The 8,320-nt window shown below is 46.2% G+C and overlaps 1 long non-coding RNA gene across 1 annotated transcript; it reads right to left on the bottom strand.

Moving 5' to 3' along the window:
- Positions 1-6,139: 6,139 nt before the first annotated feature.
- On the bottom strand, positions 6,140-8,047 carry LOC123381725. Its single transcript, XR_006589075.1, has 3 exons — positions 7,912-8,047; positions 6,642-6,804; positions 6,140-6,446 (listed from the first exon to the last, which is right to left on the bottom strand). It is a non-coding gene; the product is annotated as an uncharacterized LOC123381725 (long non-coding RNA).
- Positions 8,048-8,320: the final 273 nt, after the last annotated feature.

Here is an 8,320-nt window from a genome sequence, read left to right as displayed (position 1 = left end):
TCATACTGAAATACCTCAGTCCTGTCATTGAGAAGTCTTGCTATTCTAGGAGACTCTTTTTAAAGGGACTTTATAAATTTCCACTCTTATTTATTGCTTTTGAGTTTCATGTTTCAAATCTGATAGGACTGATCTTTTTCTGGGAAGAAAATACCACTTGCGTCAGGAGAGTAAAGGAAATTCTCCTGAGCAGGCTTACCACATATTGTAGTGAGAGGCAGTATGAAGTAGCTGAGAGCACAGACTCTCCAGAGTGAATCCCAGATCATCACTTACTAGGTGACCTTGGGCAAGTTACATAATCTTCCTTGCTTCAGTTTCCTCTTCTGCAAAGTGGAGACAATGATATGTGCTCATGGGGTTTGTGGTGAGGATAAAGTAAGTTAAAAAATAAAAGTCCTCAGAGCCGTGCCAGCACCAAGTATGTCCATAGAATGGTTTGCTACGATGATTACCGAGCCCCGATATAAACCTTACCTACGTAATTCTCACCATGAGACAAGTCGTATTCCTGTCTCCACTTTACCAATGAGAAAACAGAAGCTCAGCAATTCCACAGAGAAAGCTGGAATGGAAACTCAGGTCTCTCTCACCGTGAAGCCAGAATCCACTCCACCACCCTCATCGCACTGTATCACTTCCGCAGATGGTGGAACCACTTTTCTCTTCGTTAGGTCAGGGGGCGGGGGGGAGGGGTGGGTTGGGGGCAGGCAGGAGTCTATTTTCATCACCGCAGCTCATCCTTGAGCAGGAAAAATGGTCATGTCCTCTGCCTACGGTAAGGCCCGAGCTAGCTGGTGAGAAGTGTAAGTTGTGCAAGGCGAGCAGCTGCCTTGGCAGATGTGTCCATGGCTAAACACAACAGAAGTTTCATTTCCAGAGTCGAGAAAAAAATACCTATCCCAAAACATCCTCCATGACCTCCCCAGAGGTGGATGGGCTGACGCAATGGGCATTCTCTGCTGGAAAAATTGGCTCTAAGTACAATTCTGCCAGCTCCCCATGCAGCCACTGGCTCTGATCAAGGGCCCCTGGTGTCCCTGGGTTTACTCAACGTTTGGACACTGCTCACTGAGTAGTCACCTATACAAGGCAAAGTAATACGAGAAAGGGAGGGCCAGTGACCTTGAGCCTGAAGGCTCCAGAGGGAACTCTCATATCCATTGAAAGCAGAGTGCTACAGGAGGAAGGTTGGGTAGCTGGACAGGTCTGAATTTCAAGCCATCCTTAAGAGTTGTATGACTTTAAGCACGGCACTCAAACTTTCTAATTTCTATTTCCTCTTTTTTAGAATGGAAAATATTTCTACCTTGCAGGTTTGTTGTGAGGAAAGGTAAATGTACCTAGAATGCTGGGACTATAATTATACAGATATAAAGAACCTCCATTAACCTATAAAGACTAGAATGGATGGAAATATTTTTTAAGAGACCAAGAAAGCAAAACACTGAAATTTCCACATATGTAAATCAACTGCAAAGGGAAGAGAGAAAAGGAACAAATATTTTTAGTGCCTATATTGGCCAGATAGCTCATTAGGCCCTTTACCTACACTAAATCTCACAAATCCCATGTGACAGGTCTTATTACCCTCATTTCACAGACAATGAAAGTGATCATAGAGGAGTCTTTACAAGACCACATAGCTCGTCTGTGGTATGGTGAGGCTGGGAACCAAGGGCTTTCTGACCCCATCCAGACCTCTTTCTGAAGCACCATTCTACATCTGCCTCCAAAGTGAAAATACCAGGAACTCCCTGGAGGAGAATAATGCTTGACATTTATTGAGTCACCCAGAGCAGTGCTTCTCAAAGTATCTTTGGGGAGAACCCATTTTGTTTTGTTTTGTTTTGTTTTGTTTTAATTCACTAATCTATCACAGACTGTGACATTTGTAAAACATAATAAAACACGAGAAACGTAAAATTTTAAAGGACACACAAAAGACACACTCAATCTTTTTTCATTAGATTCAGCACACACAACATTACTCTGTCAAATGCTTATAAAATCTCCCAAGCATTTGCTCTCAGTTTTGTATATCGTCATGGATCAGTCTTGTGGATCGCAAGTAGTACCATCCTAGAGCTAAAGCTATCCACATATCCTAGAGAGAGATCTCAGAAAGTCATCTGGGTTTGCCCCCTGTTTCCAGGCAGGACTCCCAAAGCTGCTGGGCTCTTTCTTTCTTGAGAACATCTGTTGAGAGCCTCACACCCAGCAGTATGGGGATAGGTCATCCTTACCTCCTGGTAGCTTCTGTCCAGTCTGGATCAGAACGTTGGATTCCCAGGTTTATCTGAAGCTTCCTGGTTCCGACCTCATCCCTTCTTCCCTTGTGTCCACCCTCCCCCTCACCCCAACCCCCATCCATGATGTTTTCCTGTCTTTGTCTTCTCTCCTCTATAAACACCTGGCCACAGTCAAATCTCCTCAAGCCACGCAGAGGCAGGAGGTAGGGCATCATTGAAGAGGTGAGGGAGGTAGGACAGGGGAGAAGAATAAGTCACCACTTATTTGGTGTTGTCAGGTGTCTGCCTTGCATATATTATCTTTCATTATCTTCGTAACCATCCTATGAGGTGAGAATCTCCCAATTTTATAGATAAGATTTGAAGATCAGACAAATGTCAGAGCAGAGACTGGGACTCAGATCTATCTGAGACTTGCCAGCCTAAGCCCTTAACTCCTCCTGTGCGAGGCCTAGGGGATGGAAATGAACAGCTCTCAAGGGACTGCCAAGACCAGTCTCAAGCTCTATGCTCTCCTGGGTGAGCAAGCCAAACCTACAAGGCCCATTGTGCCTATTCGTTCTTGCATGGTCAGATGGCAACACATAGGCCAATAGCACCTCCTCTAACACCCAGCAGGAAATCTGAAAGCTGTCGTCCCTCAGACCACTGGCTCCATATGGCATAACTAAAGACCAGGCCCAGAGGAATATTTGCATCTCCCCTTAGCCTGCTCACCCAAGTCTTCCTTCAGGGCTCCTCCAGGCTCCTCAGTCCCACACAGAGACCACCCTGACCTCTTTCCTTCGGACTGGATAGGACACCCTCCTCTGCAACAATGATAGCAACCATTTGCTGTGGGCCTGCTCTGTGGCAGATTCTAGATATATCTTACCTCACTTCATTTTCTCAATAGTCCTTTGAGGAAAGGTTCATCACCCATGTTCTCCACAAAAAGCAATCAAGACTCAGAGAAATTAAGTAACTTACATAAAGTCCAAGAGATAGCAAGGAACAGAGATGGGATTGAAACAGAGGTCTCCCCATCACAGGGCACTGCCACCTATCATGATATATTCGCAAAGACTTCAGCACATGCAAAGTTTCAATAAATGATTCCATGACACCAACCAAAATCAAAAGCAGTGGGCAAAACAGGAAATGGGTTAACATTTTTATGGCATATCCAGATAATGGGGTACTGCTCAATCACGCAAAATGATATTGTAGAGTAGCTACTGACATAGAAAGATGTTCTGGCTGTTGAATGAGTAAGGCAGGCCACAGAAAAGAAATTACAATCTAATCCTATTCAATACACCTATCATCTAGCCATATAGATAGGTATGGATGGACACGGACACACGGACACACACACACACACACACACACACACACACACTCATACACCCCTCAAAGGAAAAGACAACAAATGTCAACAACGGACAAGTCTGTGCTAAGATCAGGAGTGGCCTATGTGTTGTTATTTTTGTCTATCTACTTTTTCTAAAGTTTCCATGCTAGTTACAGCCTCCCTAACCTTGAAGGATCATAGCTGAACACAACTAGAGAGACCACTGGGAGAGAGAGAGTGGATGACAATAAGTAGAACAGGTTGTTTCATTTTGCCTTTTTTTAAAAATGTCCTGTGAGTGACTTAAGCATATCTAGGCCTTTCATCACCACCCATCTGGAATACACTATTTTTTCCCAAAAGAGTCCAGTGATTGAAATGTGGAAGGAATTATGGTTTCCCAAAGCCCAAATTTTTAGTGATTCAAACTTAATTTGCTCAATGTCACTCATTGTTTATTTCTGTTAGATGCTCCCTGGGCCTGTTTGTTTATGATGAATCTGTTTTCCTGATTAGCTGATAATGTGGGGAAAGCAGAGAAAACAACCACTAGCTCTGTGCATTTTTATTACACTCGATGTCACTACTGTGAAAGGCTTTCGGGTCCACAGGTGCACAGTTGTATCAGACCCCAAGCTGAAGCAAAGGAGTTGTTCACTTGGGTTTAAAAGAGACACTGGGAGCACCTGGGTGGCTCAGTCTGTTAAGTGTCCAACTCTTGATCTCAGCTCGTCTTAATCTCAGCCCTGCATTGGGTTCTACACTGGGCATGAAGCTTACTTTGGAAAAAGAGAGAGGGATGCCTGGATGGCTCAGTCGGTTGAGCATCTGGCTCTTGATTTCGGCTCAGGCCATGATCTCATGGTTCGTGAGTTCAAACCCTGCTTCGGGCTCTGTGCTGACAGTGCGGAGCCTGCTTGGGATTCTCTCTCTGCCTGCCCACCCCTGACTTGTTCCCTCCCTCTCTCAAAATAAATAAATAAACATTTTTTAAAAAGAGACAGAGGGGGGCACACGGGTGGCTCAGTCAGTTAAGCATCCGACTTCGGCTCGGGTCATGATCTCACGGTTCGTAGGTTCAAGACCTGCGTCGGGCTCTGTGCTGACAGCTCAGAGCCTGGAGCCTGCTTTGGATTCTGTCTCCCTCTCTCTCTGCCCCTCCCCCACTTGTGCTCTATCTCTCCCTCTCCCTCTCAAAAATAAACATTTTTTAAAAAGAGAAAGAGAGAGAGAGAGAGAGAGAGAGAGAGAGACCCCTCAGGCTGCATGGTTGACCTCCCCACCAGACCTTTCCACCAAGCTCTGTTATCACCAGATGCGGACTTGCAGAAGGTCCCTTGCTAAGCTTATTGAGGTTATTACATGGTAATCGTGTTTTCCAAACCCCAAACTGGCCATCAGGAAAGCGGAATATTGAGAAAAATATAGACACTGGCATCAGAAACACCTGGACTCACATTCCACTCTCACTTACTAGCTGTGTGACTACAGACCAACCTCTTGTCGTCTTCTGACCTTCATGTCCTCCCTGTAAAATGGGGATGATGCTGGGTTGTTCAGACCACTAACTCAGATAAGCTATGTAAGGTGCCATGGTCTTCCCCAGCTGAGCGTGGTTATCAGTAGGTTTTCAATACACACAAGCTATTGTGAGATGAGCTGGCTAAGGTTGGAAATGCCATTGGAATTTTCATTAACTCAGTTATTGACAAGCTGGAGGTTGTACTGATAGGTGAAGATGCCGTGGCTTCTGCCAAAATTATGGGACAGCTCTCAAACTGAAGCCAGTTTTGAGCTGTATGTATCTTCCACCTCTCCGCTGACCAGGTAAAACTCAACTCTTGTACTCTGCTTTACTCAGTCAACATCAAAAACATCTTTCCACGTTGGTAACTCCGGTAACATCATTTTGCACGGATAAGATGGAATTCAGTCACTCACAAGACATTAAAGAAAGACAGAGGCAAAACAGAACAGCCTCGCTGCATGAGGACCCTCCGATGGCGCTTCAGGGAGAGCCTTCCGAGACTAGACAGGCCAGATGTAGTACAAACACCCTGAGACAACACCCGCTCCGCTGCAAGCCCACCCCTCAGCCCGAGCCCTTCCTTGGGCCAGCTCCTGGAACATACTTTGGCCAAAGTTAGAGGTCGCCTGGGAGCCCACTGTGAGGAGTAGGCTGCGAGATGGAGTGAAATCATGTTCTAAAATACGGCGGGTTTTTAAGGAACGACCAGGCAGGGCGGGGGGGCTGGGAGATGGGCTGGTCAGGAAATGCCAGTTTAAAGTTAGCTCTGACCTATTAATCAGCAGCGGGGACAATGATGCAGGAGGGGCGGGAAGGCCGGACATGTGCTCGCGCCAGATTTATGGGCCCAGAACAAAGGGTGGCCTGCTCGTTTAGAGAGTCTCTTTCCCTTTTCCTCTGGCAAAACGAGGACATTGTTTGAAAAGCCAAAAAGAACAAATATTCTAAAGACTGAGGTCATTTCCAGAGATGCAACAGGTCCTGATGGGGATCCATACCCTTGCTGGAGGAAGAGGACTGTGCAGGAGAGCTCTGAGCAGCAGGTGGGATGCATAGTGAAGCAGAGACCACGGACCCCTCACCTGTGCTCTTAGAGGAGCTGGGACCCCCTACCTGATGCTGTTCCAAAGGCAGCTGATGAGCCCATCTGAAGCCCCTCGGGATAATTCGGGAAGACTTTTGGAAGGCCTCTGTTCAGGCTGAAAACGATCTGTCTCCTTCCTTCTCTGTTCCACAAAATTTTCTGGAAGGCTTTCCCCAGTGTGGGCTGCATAGGATGCCATTGCTGTCAGCTGCCCTTCCATCTAGGAGATGGTCTCGTTTCGGTGGCCTGCTGCATTTCATCACACCAGGAGAGAAGAGTCAAATCGGAAGAGTAGGGATCATGACAAAAACAGGCAACCCGACAGAGAGGGAATGATGACTGATTCTCCCAGGCTTTCGGGGTTTGAGGACCAACCAGCTGAGCCCTCACAGCCTCTCCCTCCCCATGGCCATCACCTTTGGTCAGGGGCTGCTGGCCTCTTACCTGGAGCCATGAGAAGGGTCTCCATGACTCTTGTCTTGCTGTCCTCCCAGCTAACCTGTGTACAACGGTCAGGATGAACTTCCTAAGCGATACACATGACCATCTCTTCCCTGGCCAAAACACATTTGGTTCCTCTGCATTTTCTTCAGAAAAGAGGCTCAGCCTGGTGACAAGATCCTTCATGTTATGGCCCTTGCCTTTCTAGCTCACCTCCCATCTCTGTCCAAGCCCCACCATGTCCTTTACTCCACAGAATTATTTTCTGTCCCTGAACATGACATGTCCCTCCTGGAAAAATTCTAGTCATTCTTTAAGACCTTAGCTCCCTCCCCAAAGGTAACCTCTCTTATGCCTAGACCCTACATCATGTACTGGTGGGATTAACCACTTCTTTGTCTGGGGTCCTTTGCAAGTGTTCACAATGATGATGATGATAACTTTGAAAAGAATACTCTGCTTAACTGGGGGTCACGTGAAGGCTTAAGTTCCATTAAATGAGCACTAAGTGTTGTATGGAAACCAATTTGACAATAAATTTCATACTAAAAAAAAAACTCCATTCAATGACTGCCTGAATGAATGAATGATGGCCTACTAGACAAGGTTACCCCTAGAATATGTGGAAGCCCATGCAAATATTTTTATGGGCACTCTATATCCATAAACAATTTGAGTGACTTAAAATCAGTGTTTCAGCAATATTCTGACAGCCCAATTTCATGTGATTCGGCAAAAGAAATATACTCTGGCCAGCAGAAAAGATTCTCTGACCAAGCAGCCCTCCCAGAACTGGGGCCTAGTCATGAATTCCTGGAACAGCCCATATACACACATTCTGGAGCTCCTCTGGGATATCTGGTTGACCCCATGCACTAGCTAGAGGATTGCAAAGCATGTCAAAGGGAAGAAATGAGGACCAGGGCTGAAGTGGGTTCAAGGTGGGTCCAGAGCACTTGTGTGGATGGCACAGCTGGCCCTGGCCAATCCTGATCACTGGAGGGGCTTAGGAAATGTTGGGGATGGCATTCCAAAGTTCAGGGGCCCCTGAGGCCCACACCCAGGCAGAGTCCATACTTGCCCAGGTGGTACTGTTCCTAGGTAACCATGTGATTCTACTTTTTGTCATTCATCAAGTATTTACTGAGCATCTACTATGTAGTAGGCACTTCATTAGAAGCTGAAGTTACATATTCATCGTTATCGTTATCTATTACTTGAGTTAGCAAGTTATCGCTGTCAAGAAGCAAACTTAATAATAATACGCCAAGACCTGCAGAGTGTGGGAGCATAGCTATCATTCTGCTGATTAGGAAACTGAGCAGGAAAGAGCCGTCATATATTCCATGGAAGTCCAGCCATGCGCTCTACTCCTGGGTGTGGTTAGAAAAGCAGCAGAGAGGTTCCTGAAAGAAAGCAAAGGGCAATCCATTGATCTCACTTCCAAAAATAAATCAAAACGTGAGGAGAGAGAGAGTACAATGATGACTTAGAGCCCATTCTAAGGTTCAACGGAGGATGGAAATAATGACTAAAATACGTGCGAATGGCTCCACAGTGTGCTCTCAGAAACTGTAGTGGCCAACTCAGCTGGTAAAGCCTCTCAGAGCAGAGCAGTGGCAAATGCAGTGACCTGAGGGCCAGGGGACAGCGCCAGCTTCTACTTCTCTCTCTGAGCCTCA

The sequence above is a fragment of the Felis catus genome, chromosome D4 (genome assembly GCF_018350175.1).
Source record: "Felis catus isolate Fca126 chromosome D4, F.catus_Fca126_mat1.0, whole genome shotgun sequence".
NCBI classification, from domain to species: Eukaryota; Metazoa; Chordata; class Mammalia; order Carnivora; family Felidae; genus Felis; species Felis catus.
This window is presented reverse-complemented; position numbering and strand designations above follow the sequence as displayed.